The sequence below is a fragment of the Hippopotamus amphibius genome, chromosome 9 (assembly GCF_030028045.1).
Source record: "Hippopotamus amphibius kiboko isolate mHipAmp2 chromosome 9, mHipAmp2.hap2, whole genome shotgun sequence".
NCBI classification, from domain to species: domain Eukaryota; kingdom Metazoa; phylum Chordata; class Mammalia; order Artiodactyla; family Hippopotamidae; genus Hippopotamus; species Hippopotamus amphibius.
Window position 1 is genome coordinate 137,870,971 of NC_080194.1, and position 17,841 is coordinate 137,888,811.

A 17,841-nucleotide genomic window follows, 5' to 3' on the forward strand; every position below is an offset into this window, starting at 1 on the left:
GGGACACCTTGAAGGGAAAGTTAGGGAAGGGTTGAAGGTAAGAAAGACCTGCTCCACCCCCAAAACTCTGATTCTGCAAGCCTTCGGGTATTTTTCATATCACACACAAACCATGCTGGATTTGTTTTCTTGAAGTAACTCCACTGTTTTTAAAGCTCTTTACTTCATCCCCAAAAGGCAATTATTAGTGAAATCACATCTGATGCTAGATTCTAAAGTCAGAGAATTAAATGAATATCTTAAACAAAGCATACTCATTAAAACTCCCCCAAATTGCCTAGAGTTAGTATAGTGTTATTTCTCAACAAGAGGCAGTGCTTCCCCCAGCACTGGGATTGCTTGCAGTCTCTCTGACTGAACCCTATAGGAAGCTAGCATTTAAAATAGTTATAGGCTCAAGAAGGAGACCCTCAGTCTAGGAAAAGTTCTCCAACAATCAAGGCAAACAGGAACTACGGATTCTACCTACCACCTCAAGCTCATGCCAGGGCCGAGTTTATTCTCCCAGCTTTCTCTTTCCCATCCCTCAACATCAAGTTTGTGAGGTTAAATTCCTGTAAAGCTAGTCTGTGTATAAACAATGTTAGCAGTGTGACTAAAAGCATATTGTATGGGTCAGACTGTCTGAGTTTGAATCCTGGCTCTGCAACTTGCTAGCTATACGTCTTCAGGTAAGTTACCTAAGCTCTCTGAGCCTCAGTTTCCTCATCTGCTAAATGGGCATACAAGCAGCATTTACCTCTTAGGGTTGCTCTGAAGATTGAATGAGTTCTTATTTGTAAATCATTTACAGCATTGTTGGGAATCATAGGAAATACTATTTCAGTGTTTGTTAAATTAAAACATAATTCATCATATTTCCACATTTCTTACAATGAAGAAATGTCAGTCCAGCGCTTTGAGTCACCCATAAACTTTATTTGCTGCATAATGCTAGGAGTTGCAAACCCCAATTGTCTGACTCCAAGACTCATGTTTCTTTTCTTCCCCAGAGGATGGGAAAACAGAAAACATGACTTCTGTACTTTTGTACTGAATTCCTTTGCAGATCAGCATCTCCAGATCACACCTGTATTAAGTCAAAGACCTTGGACGCAGTGGTCATCTTCTTCACCAGTGGGACCGCAGGCTTTCCAAAGATGGCAAAGCGCAGCCACGGACATGCGGTGCGACCTTGCTTCCCTTCATGGTAGGAAAGAAGGCACCAATGTAAGAGCTGGGCCACAGATCTGGGGTCGAGTGTGTGCATGTATGTGTATGTGCTAGGAAAGGAACTGCTGGTGGACTTGATCCCATCCTGTTTATCCCTGCTGCTCTCTTTGGTTCAGACCCCTAGGTGTGTGAGAAGTATAGGCTTTCTTTGAGTGTTGGCTGACAGAGGCATCTGAATGACAAAGGAGGCACATCTGGGTCCTGCCTGAGCACCTTCACAGGAGGTGTGGAGGAGATGTGGGTAGAAACATCAGGCATTCTGCAAACCACACAAATGACAAGCCCCTGTGTCCCTGTCAGTGCTTCCAGCATTTGGTGGGGAAAGATAAAATGCTCCAGGAATGTGACCTTACGTGACAGGACCTCTCCTCTCCTCAATTGTGCACAGATCAGGCATGTGGTTTCCCAATCATGAGCTGTTACGGAAAACTAATACCTGGAACCAAGTCACATGAGGCCACTGCCGTAACCTGGAACAAACACACAGACCATGGCTGGGTTAACCATTTAATCAATTTTAAACCAAACTCTTCTCCCTTCTCCCCCTCCCCCAGCTAGTAATATTCAAACCAGACCACATTCTATATAGTTTCTAACTTGCTAACCAGATCAGGGACCAGACACAGCTGGTATCTGTGCTAACGATAACAACTGAACAGCCAAACCCTGGAGGAACAGGGGTGGAGAGAAGGGGAGGATAGTATAGCAGTTAGAATAGTATCTGATGCCCACCCTATTCTGGAGTTAGCAGGAAATTACTGCAGCTGAAGACCTCTGATAGCTTCTGGTGCATGTCAGACACAGGCTGGGCTGTTGCTGTCCTGGAGTGCCTGCTTGAACCATGGGCGTCAGGGTCTACAGTCTTTATCCATCATCTGCCCCAGTTTGACCCCAAGGTCATTGTACTGGTAAGAAGACTAACATTTCAATATCAACGAACTTCCAGACGAAACTCATTTTGAGCTCAAAAGCTGGACCCAACTGAGAAATACTTTATTTAGCCTCTTAGCATGCCCTGGCTCTGGCTTTCTCAAAGTGTGAGCACTGAATCAATCATTGTATCAGAATTATATGAAGATGCAACCTTGATGAGAACACATGTTCCACACTTGTCCCTAGGCCTGTGAATGAGACTCTGTGGACTCGGGAAGTAGGATATACATTTGGAGAAATGAAAGCAACCAGAACAAGCTCAGGTCTCCTGGACCCTGGATCCTGGCTTTACCAGGGCCAGGTACCAGGTGTGTATGTGTGTGTGTGTGTGTGTGTGTGTAAATGTGCATGTATGTGTAAATGTGTGAGTATAAATGTGTGTCTATAAGTGTGTGTGTAAATGTGTGAGTATAAATGTGTGTGTGTGGCTGCTCAATTAAATGACGTGTTAGAAACAGAGGCCTTGGAATATGACAGGTATAGTTTCTTATCCCATGTTTGAGTTTATTAGTCGTTTACTTATCACTCTGAGCTTCAGTTTCCTTATCTGTAAAATGGGAGTCTTAATGGTTACCACCTCCCCAAAATGGTTGGGAATATTAATGAGTTGATATAGGAAAGGTGTGTAAAGTGCTTAGCCCTGAAACAGGCACAGAGAAAACAGGCAATGAGTGGTAGCTGTTGCTGGCATGCAGAGATCATGATGATAACTGGTCACCAGCGTGAACTCCTTCCATGTAGTGCGTGTGTCTTCATCTGAAAATTGTCTTTGGGTGTCTGCTCACTCCCCTGCTTTCTATCTCAGAGGCAGCCCTGCCCCTTCACCTCTCAAGGTCCAGCTCCCTCCCGACAGCTGCTGCTGGTCCTGCTCTTGTCCCTGCTCTTCTGTCCGGAGCCCCTCTCTGTTAATCTTTTAACTCCTTAAACCTTTTCTCCTCTCTTTGCAATTTCTCACTTTTCATTGGCTTTGCTCACTCAGTCCACAAACGTATTCAAATTTCCTCTTCCTAAAATACCTTCCCTTTACCCTAATAGACGTTGACCCATCCTTGTCTTTCCTGCCTTAAGGTCAAATTGCTCCACTGAACCTTCTCCCCTTGCTGCAGTCACCTCCTCTTCCCACAGCTTACTGCTCAACACGGCAGTCCTCCAAAGCTCTGCCCGACATGTTCCCTCCCTTTTAAGCAACTTCCTTCACTTCCTTTTCTCCAGCAGGCACATCTACTCAGGTGGCTCTCAAAACCGTCCAGTCTTCTCTGAGCTAGTTCTCCCACATTTTTACGCTGGTTGGTTAAGTCCGTCTGATCATCCCTCCAGCGCCTGAAATGGCGCCTCCCGTTTGTCGTACCCTCCCCTTATATCAGTACCTCCCTCTCCATCATTATTTTCTGATTGAATCCTGCCAGGCTCTGAGGCTTATAGCTGCACAAACAGCATTGAATCCACCTTTCCCCTTTCCCCACCAGGTCTAATTTTCCTTCGCCTACAAGAGGTGGCCCCAAAGTCTCAGTCTATTTTAAGCTTGCATTATTTCAAAGTGTTAATTCTACAAATTTACCCCAAACCCAGTATTTGAATATTTAAATGTTTAATTTATTTGATACTTACTTCTTTTGTGAATTTTTAGTAATAAACTTTTAAATTTAGTTAGTTTCAGCCTCTCTTACTAAAGATAGGAGATAGTGACTAAAACCAAAAATGTTAAATTAAAAATTTACTATATAAATTCACAAAATAAAACTTTCCCTCCATTCCCTCTCTGCCCACTCCCTCAACAAAGATTTCCTTGTGTTCCCCCAATAGTACCTGACACATGCTATGTAGGAAATTCATGCTCAATTTAGGCAGACTAAAAGAACTAACAAATGAATAAATGGGCTCTCCTGGAGGGGAGGTCAGAATTAAAATACTAATAACAGATCCATACTGTAAATCTTAATTGTAAACTAAAATTTCTTCTCTCCTCATGTCCTAGACATTTTTCAAATACCCTTTTACCAGATGCTTTGCTGCACCCTCTGTATTTCGAACGGTTCTGCAGCAGAATTTCACCAGGTATGTAGAGGTGGCTGAGGCAGGTAACAAGAATGTCTGGGTAGGACTTTAAGTACCTCATGCACTGCGGTCTGAATGCTTTTAACTATGGTTCTTTGAGGATACTCTGTGTTAGTGTGTGTGTGTGTGTGTGTGTATGTATGTGTGGGGGGGGGGGTGTAAGTGTTGGTGGTTTTAATTAGCACCCAGTCTAATTAGCTCTTTAAACAGGACTCAGAGAACCAAATGAAACACTCAGTGAGCCTTGCATAACTGTGGATTTCTTTTTTAAACATTTGTGTTGTGAAATAAGCCTACAGAAAAGTACCTAAGATACACATTTACAGATTACTGAATCGTTGAAAATAAAACACCTATGTAACCACTCACCCAAGTCACAGAATAGAACACTGCCAGTACCCCAGAGACCAGCCCATGCCTCTTCATCAACACTAAAGGAATCCACTCTCTTTGATTTTTATGCTGTTCATGTCTTATTTTCCTTCATAGTTTACCTCCTAAGGAAATATCCCTATTTTCCTTGCTTTTGAAGTTCATGTAGTCATACATTTTTCTGTAATACCTGGCTTCCTTTTTCAACATTATGTTTCTAAGATGTGTTCGTGTTTTTACATAATGCCATAGTTGATTTTCATTGCTGTTTAAGAATATGTTTTATGCAAGTATCACATTTTTAATCAGTTCTATTAATGGGCATTTGGGTAGGTTTCGGTTTGGGGCTATTGATGAGTAATGCTGCATTGAACCCTTGCACATGTACATAAACACATAAACACACATTTCTGTGGAACTTCTCTGGGACAGGAACTGCTGGGTCACACTGACATTGCACCTACCACCTTATTTTCCAAAGTCTTGAACCAATGTATGCTCCCACTAGCAGGGTAGGAGAATTTCCATTTTTCCACATCTTTGGCAATATTTGCTATTGTCAAAGTTTTTATTTTTGCTCATTTGATGGGTAGGTAGTAACATAACGTAATTTTAGTTTTGCATTTCCCCATGTTTCCAGATTAATTTTTAACTAACCTGAAATCTGCTCTTTGAACCTTATGGTTGTTTACCTGTCTTTTAGCAACTCTGAAATTGAAATGGCTACTTCAAAATCAGAGCTAACATGTTTTAGACATAAGAGTTACAGTGTAAAGGAGTTCAGTGTACGAAGATAACGGAAATACAGCTTGATTGTATTCATGAAGCCTCAATCTGGCTGAATTTTTACGTTTCCAGCTGTATTTCAAAGCTCATAGTACAGCCACTTTTTGGAACACCCCTGAGATGGTGACCAAAGCCAGTGGACATTCAACCAGGGCATAACTCCTGACTCTATTGGAGACTCTGCCTATTTTATGTACTTTGGATTAAGCTCAAGAGTGAGGAACATACCCTCAATGAAACCAGCCCTCCTGTCCATCACTACTGCCTCTGTATGTACCAGGAAAGGGTGACAAGGGAGCCTGCCACCTCCCTCATCCCTAAGAGCTGGCCCAGCTCAGCCCCATGCAGGTTGGTACTAAGACCTCCGTCACTTCTGCCCATTTCCTTCAGGGAATCTATCATTATTTTGTGATAGTTTTTTGTATTATTTATGGAAATTTTCATGGGGAAAATAGATGAGAGGATTTTCATCCCCCAATGTGCCTAGCAAACTACAGCACATATTCACAGCAGACTTTTCTGTTCTCTCCAAAATACCTTCTCTCACGGCTGTTACCTGCGATCCTTATTTTCCTTTCTTACATGAAGCCCAGTCTTCCCTGATGTCCTGAGCAATTCATTTCCAACCCCTAATTTGCATTCGCCAGCCAGACACAAAAGCCCTTCAGTTCACAAAGTCCACCCTCCACAGCAGGTGGTACAGTTCTATTACCATCCTCTCATATTCTTGAGGTCTTATCCATCAGCCATTATGGTTTATAAAAATATTCCTCTTAGTCACATAGAATGCTGAGAATGTGTTCTAAGCACACTTTTCTCCCTCTTGTGACATCAACATCCAAACTCAATCCTGATCTCCCTGATTTAACCCATTAGCCTCACCACCACCACCACCTTCTCCTGCCAAAAGAGTCAACAGGGACCGATAGGAAGTGAGTGACTTCCAGTAGGACTTGACCATCAGTAAAATGCCCAGAAGGCGAGTAAGAAAGTGAAGAAACAGAAGGATGAATGATCCAGTTGACAATGTCATGAGCCCCTAACCCTGGGCGTGGGGCAGAGCACCTAAGCCCAGTCTGAAGTTCTGTTGACATCTTGCCTTCCCCTCAGTCTCCGGTTCCCCACTCTGCAGCCCTGCGTCTCTGGTGGGGAAGCCCTGCAGCCTGAGGATCAAGAGCAGTGGAGAAGACAGACAGGGCTTCTGCTCCACGAGGCCTATGGACAGTCAGAAACGGTAGGTGAACGGTCCCTCCTGGGCCAGTCAGGATTCTCCATCCACTGAGCCCAGCCGATGAGCTGAATCCTGCTATGAGTGTGTGCAGAGGCCCCACTGTGTGCACAGCATTGCTCAAAGCCAATGGGAGGCTCCAGAGCTCCAGGCTAACTTCTCCCAAATAAATTTGCAGAGAAGACAATTCATAGCTCCTCAACTTGTCAAAAGTCCAATGTGCTCAAAACTGTTGAACAAAACCATGCAAAGTAGTCTAAGGACGTGGTGCCACTGTGATAATTAGCTTCAGGGAGCCCAGCAGGGGCCGTGGGATAGAAGGCACTCTCCACAAACAGGGAGGTCACCACCACAAGTCCTGTCCACTTCACCGTCCCTTCCTAGGCAGCAGTCACAGGAGCAGGCAGGAGCTGGCCCCAGAAGTTCACTAGTTCACTTCTGATGTTTATGAGGAGAGCACACAGCTTTGATTGTGAGACACTTAGCAGGAGGAGAGACCATCCATATATACCACCTCCCCACACACACACACAGAATGTGATCCCAAAGAGGATCACTGATCAGTTAGGTGGGCAGGGCATTCAGAGAATCATGCCTGTCTTGAACCTCTAGCCCTTTATCCATGAGAGTGTGGGCAGGTATCTCTCTTCTAACACATCCTCAATCCATTTCAGATTCTGGACAGAGCCCCTTTCCCTACCTCTCCATCATCCCTTTAGCTGACAGAGGGATGACTGCCATCTCAGGACCTGTAGCAAAGTAGATGTTATTTATCAAGTATTAAGTATAAATTACTTAGATATAGGTATTAAGCATATATGAAGTTAACAAGACAGACATGAGTTCTTTCCTAATCAAGTTTTTGTAAATGCACAGATAATTTTTTAGTGTGACAAGTTCTGACAAACCTAATTAACTAGGTACCTAATATCCTTGTTAAGATGTAAGACATTTTAATTATCCTAGTGTCCCCTCATGCCTCTTTAGTCCAAGTCACTTTCCCTGAGCATCCCCTACCTCCAGCAACCATTCTGATCTCTGTCACTACAGACTAGTTTGGCCTCTTCTTGAACTTCATATAAATCAAATGTGCTTTTATGGTTTTCCTGATTCACTCAGCATAGCATTTTTGAAGTTTGTCCATGTTGTTGGGTGTATCAATACGAAGATTTGTTTACTGTGAGTAATATGTTACTGTATAAATATACCACAGATTGCTTGTCCCTTCTACTAGTGATGGTCACTTCAGTGGGTACAGGACTTTATTGTCATGAGCACGATGCTGTGAACATTCTTGTATAAAAAAGAGCCCTTTTAGATGAGTTATTGGGTGTGCTTTCAGGCCTGAGAAATGTTGAGACTCTAGATCTGTCCTTGCTGGTTCACGGTTTATATACAGAAAAGGAGGGTGAGATTAAAACTAGGCACCACCCCATGACCCTAGTCCCCTCGCATCAACTATTTGTAACAACAGAATACTCCCTGATACTCAGATGGTACTTTATTGCTCCAAACATTTTCACCCCTATCCACTCATCTGTGCAACATTTTCCACTTGCTTATAGTGTGAGCAGTGACGTACCAGAGGGGAACGTGTTTCCTCTCCCAGGAGCTCAGACCCCAGTTCAGATCTCAGCCTTGCCAGTTATAGGCTGAGACTGTAGGCATATCTCTGAACCTTGTTGAGTCTAACTTCCCCTTCTCCAAAATGGAAACAAAATGCCAGTCTTGCCAGGTGGTGATAAAATCAATGAAAGAAAGTATACAAAGCTCTGGCCCCAGTGTCCAAGCCCTTTTGCTGTTATGGTGGTTTTTGTTGTTTTTAGGTGGGTATTGTGTTTAGATGCTGGGGAGCAGAGATGGATGGGACAGCCTCTATTCTCTGAATATTCATTATCTACTGGGGGAAACTGACCTGCAAAACTAAGTATAATGCCCTGTTGGCAACACTAGAAGTGTGGGGGAAACGGCACAGAAAGAGAATCTCCCAGCTCTCTTTTTTGGGGCCCGAATGATTGCTGGCAGTAGCTGTGTATTGAATACGTGCCGTGTGCCTGGCACACACTCACGAGCACTCTAACAGGGAATGTTGTAATTCCCCCCTTTTCACAGAGGAGGGGATCGAGGGGGCTTCATTTGCACACAGCTAGTGAGTGGTGGAGTCCAGATTCAAGCCTTGGTCTGTCTGAGGGTAAAGTGCTTAGCTTTAGGAAGAATGATGTTTTAGAGACCCACAAAGAAAGAACAAGATTCATCAGGAAGACAAAGGGGGTAGGGCAGTGCAGAGGGGACCACGCGGACAATCTGAGTAACCTCAGCACAGCTCTGAGAAGTAGCTGAGGCAGCTCCAAGTACATGTGTGTTAAATGGACTCATGGCCCTCCCCTGGCAAATGGACACATGCCTGGCATACAGTGGGCATCCCACAGCCTACACTACATGCTCACAGCCATGGGCTCACCCCTCTGCCCCTTCTTGGCCTCCCCCACTGGACTCCGTAGCCCCAGAACTGGGCTCAGAACCAGCCCATGTCAGGTGCAGTGAATGTCTGCTGACTAGAGTTGGGTCAAGGCCTCCTAGCTTCCCCTCATGGGCTCTTCCCACAGCATCAAATGACCTCTGTGAGCAAGGACACTGTGTTTGATTCTTGCTGCTTTGTGATTTGCCTGGACTCTTGGCCAATCGCAATTCTCTTTTGTGAACAGGGAGTAACTTGTGGCACTCTCTGGGGGATGAAGATCAAGCCAGGTTCCACGGGGAAGGCCATCCCACCCTACGACATTCAGGTCTGGTGCTGAAGACATAGGCAGAGAGCAGTTAGTGCTCAGCTGGGGTTGGACCCTTGTGTGACACAAGGTGACAGAACCAGTCATGCATCCCGGTTGTCCTTCCTCCTCTCAGCCAACTTTTCCTCCAATTTCCTGGGGAAGTTTCAGCTGAGAACTGCAACGTCTTGGGCATAGTGCAGCCCGCCAGGACTGCCAGAGGCCTCACACACCAAGCCTGGAAAAAGAGTACTTGAGTAGCTCTGGTGGCTGCCTCCATTGCTGGTGTTTTCAGTTTTTGCTGATCCATGTTTTCTAGCTTGAAGACTCATTTGTGATGTCTAAATATGTATGAAACAAATAGACGCATTACTTAGGTTTCACCATGTGCTGATTTCAAAGCCTTTTGACAGTATTATTCTATTTTCTGCAGGGCTCCTCTACCACAAACCCCTCCCCCAATTTCCCCCACTGTGTCACATGAATAAGCCAGGCAGTGTTTTGGGGGCCAGGAGTGTTGAGGAGCCCTGCAGGCTGGGATTCACAAGTCTCTTGCTCCAGATCATTGATGACAAGGGCAACATCCTGCGGCCCAACACTGAAGGAAACATTGGCATCAGGATCAAGCCCAGCAGGCCCATAGGCCTCCTCTTGTGCTATGAGGTAAGGACACACGGTCTGCCCCCATACAGGCCCAAGGATCCTTGAAGGGAGTTGTGTAGGGAGAAGGACTGGACGCAACTCTGCATGCTGAGGCTTCTTCCATCTTCCTTTAGTTGCTCCAAGTCAACGACACCTGTTCTTATTCATCTCAAAGCTCTAGTATGTTCCCACATCCCTTTCTGTCATAACCCATCTGGCACGTATGGGCTGAGTGATGGGGGAGAAACAGCGTGGCTTCAGGCTGTTTTGGACCAGCAGACTTGGGGTCCAATGATCTCTTGTGGTTAAGAACGTTGGCGTTGACTGGGTTCAAATCCTACCACCCCACTTACCAGCGAGGTACAAACAAATCTATGGATGTCTCTCAGCCACCAGGGGCACTATTATCCCCACTTGAATGAGGAAGAAACTGCAGATTGGAAGCTTTACGTGTCTTTCCCATGTCAAATAAATGGCAGGTCTAGGATTGTAAGTGGTGTGTTTTGGGCCCCAAACTCTACATGAGAAACTCAGGGATTACAGCTACCTGTAATAGACTGTAGGGAAATCTGCTGTAGCTGTTCCTCAGACAAACCCTAGCTAGCAGTGGCCACCTGGAGGAAATTCTCAGCTTCCAGGATTGGTTGTAGGAGGGTAGACAGGCCCTGAAATTGATCTCAGACTCCATCTCCTTTCTATAAAGTCACAGCCAGTGGTGTCACTGTTGTCCTCACACTATGGCCTTAAGGAGGGAGGGGTCCGGCTCCTCTTGTGGGACCAATGTCCAGAAGCTAACATGCAAGCCTTAGCCTTAATTCCCAGCAGCACAATGTCAAAGCTGGATAAAAGAGAAAATAAACACAGCAGAACAGGTATATAAATCAGCAGTTCTTAATCCTGCCTGCACATTAGACTCATTTGAGCAATTTTTTTTTTTAATATTTGGCTCTATCCACAGAGATTCTGGTTAAATTGAACTGGAGTGGTCCAGAGCAATGACTTTTTAAAACAAAAACTGTCCATGACATATTTTATTTTTCAAAGATGTCTTTATTTATGGCCACACCGATTTCTCCCATTTCACATGCTCTGATGGAAATGAGACATGTCACTTTTCCAATGAGATTTGTTGGCTTCTGTTCTGTTCTTTTACTTTTGTTTCTTTGGGGTCATGTATATATAAAGCATAAAATTTACCCTTTCACCATTCTTGAGCATACAATTCATTAGCATTGAGTAAAATTTACAATATTGCACAGCCATCACTGCTAGGCACCTGCAGAAAGTGTTCACCATCCCCAGAAGAAATTCTGTTCCCGTTAAACAATAGCTCCCTAGCCCCCATCTCCCCAGCATTTGGTAACCTCTAATGGTACGTTTGTCTTTAGGAACCTGCCTGTTTAGTTGCCTCATATACGTGGAATCATACAACATTTGCCCTTCTGTGTCTGGCTAAGTTCACTTAGCACAATGTTTCCAAGCTTCAACCATGTTGTAGCAAAATGTCATTTTTTTGAGATGGAATAATATTTCATAGTATGTATATACCACGTTTTCTACATTCATGAATCTCTTGGTGGACAATTGAGTTGTTTCTGCCTTTTTGACTCTTGTGAATAATGCTGCTGTGAACGCTGGCTGTGCACGTAACTGTTTAGGTCCCTGCTTTCACTTCTCTTGGTGGAAGTGGAATTGCTAATTCTGTTTAACTTTTGGAGGAATTTCCAAACTGTTTTCCACATTCCCATTAGCAATACACAAGGGTTTTCATTTCTCCATATTCTCACATGAATTTGCTATTTTCAGTGTATTTTTTTTTTTATTTTTTAAGCTCTTTATTGGAATATAATTGCTTTACACGCGTACCAGTTTTTGAGGTACACCAAAGTGAATCAGCTGTATTTAGACATATATCCCCATATTTCCTCCCTCCGGCGACTCCCTCCCACCCTCCCTGTCCTGGCCCTCTAAGGCATCACCCATCATCAAGTTGATCTTCCTTTGTTATACAGCAACTTCCCGCTAGCTATCTAATTTACAGTTGGTAGTGTATATGTCTATGCTATTCTCACTTCATCCCAGCTTCCCCTTCGCCCCCCCACCCAACCCCACGTCCTCCAGTCCATTCTCTGCATCTGCATCCTTATTCTTGTCCTGTCACTGAGTTCATTAGTACCATTTTTTCTTAGATTTGGTATATATGAGTTAGCATATGGTATTTGTTTTTCTCTTTCTGGCTTACTTCACTCTATATGACAGACGCTAAGTCTATCCACCTCGTGACATATAGCTCCATTTCATTCCCTTTTATGGCTGAGTAATATTCCTTTGTATATATGTGCCACATCTTCTTTATCCGTTCATCTGTTGATGGGCATTTAGGTTGCTTCCATGTCCTGGCTATTGTAAATAGTGCTGCAACGAACATTGTGGTACATGTTTCGTTTGGGATTATGGTTTTCTCTGGGTATATGCCCAGTAGTGGGCTTACTGGATCATATGGTAGTTCCATTTTTAGTTTTTTAAGGAACCTCCAAACTCTTTTTCCCTAGTGGCTGTACCAGCTTACATTCCCACCAACAGTGCAGGAGAGTTCCCTTTTCTCCACACCCTCTCCAACATTGATTGTTTCTAGATTTTTTGATGATGGCCATGCTGACAGGTGTGAGGTGATACCTCATTATGGCTTTGACTTGCATTTCTCTAATGATTAGTGATGTTGAGCATCTTTTCATGTGTTTGTTGGCCATGTGTATGTCTTCTTTGGAAAAATGTCTGTTTAGGTCTTCTGCCCATTTGTGGATTGGGTTATTTGCTTTTTTGGTGTTAAGCTGCATGAGCAGCTTGTATATTTTGGAGATTAATCCTTTGTCCATTGCTTCGTTGGCAAGTATTTTCTCCCATTCTGAGGGTTGTCTTCTTGTCTTGTTTATGGTTTCTTTCACTGTGCATCCATTTATTTTTAATAACAGCCATCCTAATGGGTGTGAAGTGGTATCTCATTGTGGTTTTGATTTACATTTCCCGAATGACTAGGATCATTTCACGTTCTTAGTGACCATTTGCATATCTTCTGAGAATTGCCTTTTCAAGTTCTTTGCCCATTTTTAAAACTTGGTTTGTTCATTTGGTGGTGGTGGTTTTCCTAAGTTGTAAGAGTTCTTTATATAGTCTGGATATTAATACCTTATCAGATATGCAAATATATGCTTTGCAAGCATTTTCTCCCATTCAGTGCATTGTCTTCTCACTTTCTTGATAGTATCCTTTGGCATACAAAGTTTTTAAGTTTAATGAAGACCCTTTTATGTATTCAATGCTTTTTCTTTTGTTTCCTGTGCTTTTGGTGTCATATTCAAATCATTGAATCATTGCCAAATCCAACGTCAAGAAGATTTTCCTCTGTGTTTTCTTCCAAGAGTTTCACAAGCTCAGCTCTTACATTTAAGTTTTTGATCCATTTTGAATTAGTTTTTGCGTATGATATAAGGTAACGTCATTCTTTTGCATGTGGACTTCAAGTTTCCCAGCACCATGTGTTCAAAAGCCTGTCCTTTCCCACTGAATGGTCTTGGTACCCTTGCCTAAAATCAATTGACAGTGTAAGTGAGGGTTACTTTCTGTGTTCTCTATGCTATTCCAGTGGTCTGTATGTCTCTTTTTATACAAGTATCACATTGTTTTGATTGCTTTAGCTCTGAAATAAGTTTTGAAACCAGGAGTGTTAAGTCCTCCAAATTTCTTCTCCTTTCTAAAGGTTGCTTTTGCTATTTGGGATCCCCTGAGATGTTATATGAATTTTAGGATTGGTTTTTCTATTTTTGCCAAAAGCACCATTGAAATTTTGATAGGGATTGCATTGAGTCTGTAAATAATGTTGGGTAATATTGTCACCTTAATGTTGTCTCAAATCAATGAATATGGGATGCTTTTCTATTTATTTATGTCTTCTTGCTCTTTTTCCGCAGTGATTCTTAATTTTCAGTGTACAAGTCTTTCATCTTCTTTACTAAATTTATCCTTAGTATTGTATTCTTTTTGATGTTTTCTTAATTTCCTATTTGGATTGTTAATTGTTAATGTATAGAAATGCAACTAGAGTTTTGTGAGTTGATTTTCTTTCCTATAACTTTGCTGAATTCCTTTACTAGCTCTACCAAATTCTGTGTTTGTGTGCATGTGTGTGTTTGTGCGAGAGAGATGTTCAGGGGTTTCTACATGTAAGATCATGTTTTCTGTGAACAGATCTAATTTAATGCTTTTTTTATTTTGATGCCTCATTTCTTTTTTCTTGCCTAATTGATCTGGCTAAGCTTCCAATACTCTGCTGAGTAGAGATGATGAGATCAGGCACCTCTGTCTTCTTCCTGATCTTAGAAGGAAATCTTGCAGTCTTTTACCATGTGAATGATGTTAGCTATGCTTTTTTTGTTTTTCTATAATATGTGGCCTTTTTTAGGTTGAGGAAGTTTAATTCTATTCCTGGTTTATTAAATAAACTGATTTTCTTTTTTTTATTGATGAAAGGGTATTGAATTTTGTTAAATGCTTTCTCTGCGTCAGTTGAATAGACATGTGGCACCCAGCCTTCACTTTCATTCTGTTAACATGGTTTATTACATTGATTGATTTTAATATGTTGAACCAGGCATAAATCCCACTTGGTCATGGCGTATAAACCTTTTAATATGTTGCTGAATTCTGTTTGCTAGTCTTCTGTTGAGACTTTTGCGTCAATTATTCTTAAGCACCTGTAGTGTGCTTTGCTTGTAGTATCTTTGCCTGGTCTTGGTGTCAGAGTAATGTTGACCTCATAGATTGGGTTAAAGAATATCCCCCTCCTCTTCAACTTTTGGGACACACTTGAGAATAATTGTTATTAATTCTTCTTTAAATGTTTGGGAGAATTCACCAATGAAGCCATCAGGTCTGTTTACTTGTGTTTGTTTTTTTTGGGGTGGGGAGGGATGAGAGGGTTTGATTATTGATTAAATCTCCTTGCTAGTTATAGGTATATTCAGATTTTCTATTTGATCAGGATTCATTTTTGGTAGATTGTGTGTTTCTAGAAATTTGTCTCTTTCATGTAGATTATCCAGTCTTTCGGTGTATAATTGCTCATAGTATTCACTTATAAATTTTTGTTTTGGGAATGTAAAAAGATAGTAATATCTCCTCTTGCATTTCTGATTTTAATAATTTGAATCATCTCCCTTTTTTTCTTAATGAATATAGGGAAAGATTTGTCAATTTTCTGATCTTATCAAGGAACCAACTTTTGGCTAATTATTTTCTCTATTGTTTTTCATTTTCTATTTTATTAGTCACAGATCTAAACTTTCTTATTTCCTTCTTTTGCTACCTTTGGATTTGGTTTGCTCCCCTCTTTCTAGTTACTTAAAATGTTAAGTTTATTGACTTGAATTTTTTTTCCCTTATATATTTGTTTAAAATTCCTCCTCAGCACCACTTTTGCTACAATCACACGCTTTAGAATGCTGTAGGTTGTTTTTCTTTTTTTTTAAGAACTTTTATTGAGATACAGTTAACAGACAATAAACAGCATATATTTAGAGTGTACAATTTGGTGTCCCAATCTGCCAGTTCACTCCCCCCCAACCCTCCCTGCTTTCCCCACTTGGTGTCCACATATTTGTTCTCTACATCTGCGTCTCTATTTCTGCCTTGCATTTCCTCTTTCATAGTTGTTAGCATTTGCCTTATGTATTGAGGTGCTCCTATATTGGGTGCATATATATTTATAATGTTATCTCCTCTTCTTGGATTGATCCCTTGATCTTTATGTAATGTCCTTTCTTGTCTCTTGTAAATGTCTTTATTTTAGAGTCTATTTTATCTGCTATGACTATTGCTACTCCAGCTTTCTTTTGATTTTCATTTGCATGGAATCTCTTTTTCCATCCCCTCACTTTCAGTCTGTATGTGTCCCTAGGTCTGAAGTGGGTCTCTTGTAGACAGCATATATATGGGTCTTGTTTTTTATCCTTTCAGCCAGTCTGTGTCTTTTGGTTGGTGCATGTAGTCCATTTACATTCAAGGTAATTGTCAATATGTATGTTCCTATTACCATTTTCTTAATTGTTTTGTTGTTGTTTCTGTATGTCCTTTTCTTCTCTTATGTTTCCCACTTAGAGAAGTTCCTTTAGCATTTGTTGTAGGGCTGGTTTGGTGGTGCTGGATTCTCTTAGCTGTTGCTTGTCTGGAAAGCTTTTGATTTCTCCCTCGAATCTGAATGAGATCCTTGCTTGGTAGAGTATTCTTGGTTGTAGGTTCTTCCCTTTCATCACTTGAAATATATCATGCCACTCCTTCTGGCTTGCAGAGTTTCTGCTGAGAAATCAGCTGTTACTCTTATGGGAGTTCCCTTGTATGTTATTTGTTGTTTTTCCCTTGTTTCTTTTAATAATTTTTCTGTGTCTTTCATTTTTGTCAATTTGACTACTCTGTGTCTTGGCATGTTTCTCCTTGCGTTTATCCTGCCTGGGACTCTCTGTGCTTCCTGGACTTGGGTGGCTATTTCCTTTCCCATGTTAGGGAAGTTTTCAACTATAATCTCTTCCAATATATTTTCAGGTCCTTTCTCTCTCTCTTCTCCTTCTGGGACCCCTATAATGCAAATGTTGGTGCATTTAATGTTTTCCCAAATGTCTCTTAGGCTCTCTTCATTTCTTTTCATTCCTTTTTCTTTATTCTTTTCCATGTGAGTGGTTTTCACCATTCTCTCTTCCAGGTCACTTATCCGTTCTTCTGCCTCAGTTATTCTGCTATTGGTTCCTTTTAGTGTATTTTTCATTTCAGTTATTGTATTGCTTCTCTCTGTTTGTTCTTTAACTCTTCTAGGTCTTTGTTAAACTTTTCTTGCATGTTCTTGATCTTTGCATCCAGTCTTTTTTCAAAGTCTGGATCATCTTAACTAGCATTATTCTGAATTCTTTTTCTGGAAGCTTGCCTATCTCCACTTCATTTTGTTGTTTGTCCAGGGTTTTGTCTTTTTTTTCCCTCATCTGGGCCAAAGTCCTCTGCCTTTTCAGTTTCCATATCTTTCTGTGGCTATGGTTTTCAGTTCCACAGAACAAAATACTGCTGATACTGCTTGATACTGCTGTCTGCCCTCCTGTGGAGGAGGCTCTCTAAGAGGCTTGTCTGTGCTTCCTGATGGGAGGGACTGGTTGTTGGTAGGGCTGGGTATTGCCTTGGTGGGCAGAGCTCAGTAAAACTTTCATCCACTTCTCTGCCAATGGGTGGGGCTGCATTCCAAACTGTTGGTTGTTTTGCCTGATGCAACCAACACTGGAGCTTACAGGCTCTTTGGTGGGGCTAATGGTAGGCTCTGGGAGGGCTCATGCCAATGAGAACTTCCCAGAACCCCCACTGCCAGTGCCCCTGTCCCTGCAGTTAGCCACAGCTTCCCCCTACCTCTGCAGGTGACCCTCCAACATCAGTTGGTAGATCTGGTTCAGGCCCCTACAGGGTCACCACTCTATCCCCCTGGGACCTGGTGCACACCCTACTTTCTGTGTGCCCTCCAAGAGTGGAATTTCCCCCAGTCCTGTGGAAGTCCTGCAGTCAAGTCCCGCTGGGCTTCAAAGTCTGATTCTGTGGAGATTCCTTCTCCCATTCCTGGACCTCCAGGTTGGGAAGCCTGAGATGGGGCTCAGAATCCTCCCTCCAGTGGGTGGACTTCTGTGGTATAACTGTTCTCCAGTTTGTGAGTCGCCCACCCAGTGGTTGTGGGACTTGATTTTATCACGATTGTGCCCCTCCTACCATCTCATTGCAGCTTCTCCTTTGTCTCTGGATGTGGGGTGTCTTTTTTGGTGGGTTCCA

The 17,841-nt window shown here is 42.4% G+C and overlaps 1 pseudogene; it reads left to right on the forward strand.

Moving 5' to 3' along the window:
• LOC130861616 (acyl-coenzyme A synthetase ACSM1, mitochondrial-like) overlaps positions 1-14,913 on the forward strand; it is a 35,451-nt pseudogene extending 20,538 nt beyond the window's left edge.
• Positions 14,914-17,841: the final 2,928 nt, after the last annotated feature.